Source organism: Quercus suber, unplaced genomic scaffold (assembly GCF_002906115.3).
Source record: "Quercus suber isolate HL8 unplaced genomic scaffold, Cork oak 2.0 scaffold_964, whole genome shotgun sequence".
In the NCBI taxonomy this organism is placed as follows: Eukaryota; Viridiplantae; Streptophyta; class Magnoliopsida; order Fagales; family Fagaceae; genus Quercus; species Quercus suber.
In genome coordinates this window covers 165755-166552 of record NW_027070384.1, presented here as the reverse complement: position 1 = coordinate 166552, position 798 = coordinate 165755, and positions in this window count along the sequence as shown.

Sequence of the window (798 nt, the reverse complement as noted above, 5' to 3'; positions counted from 1 at the left end):
GTTGTTTGTTTGAAACTTTAAAACTTAGTTGTTGGTTGTAATGAACTTATTTGTTATTTGCCATTTGGATGTAAATGTAATAACTAATGAACTTATTTATTTGGTTTTGTTGAAAGTTTATTAGAATTTCAGGATGATTATTTTGTAATGTTAATGTTATTACTTATTGATTTGAGTCATGTTGAGATTGCTTAGGTTTTTTTGCTTTAATAAGTCAAAAAGGAAACATATTTACATATTGATTTGGTTTTTTTGCTTAGGTTTACAGTTGATGTTTCTAAAGCAGGTTCAAAGTCTTTGGACCCTTTATTGCTGAGTGCTATGTTGTGACCTGTCCATTAGCATTTTTTTTAAAGGAAACATATTTGTTATTATAGGTTTGTTAGTTTTAGACTTTTAATATATTAAAAAATTATTAATTATTTATATAATTTAAATAAATAATAATTAAATTATTTATGGCGTCACCGGTTTGACCATCGGGGTCCGACCAAAAAACCGGTATTTAGCTCTTTTTCCGGTTCTTTCACCGTACTGGTTTTTAAAACCATGGTTTTATGTAATGAAGTTTATTGAGTTGTTGAGTAGGATGTTCAAATGTACCTTGCCTTTGTTGTGCTTTTGTGGGATTAGTTTGAATTTCAAACAATCAAATTGGTTGTTTGGTTTTGTATTAAGTGGTTGGATTTACTTTTTACTTGTATCCTAAATTGAGTTGAAATGTTACCAATTTTCAATGATCATATTTTAATGATAATTGTAATATTAGCGTAAAGTTTTCCAATTAAATTTTAATTT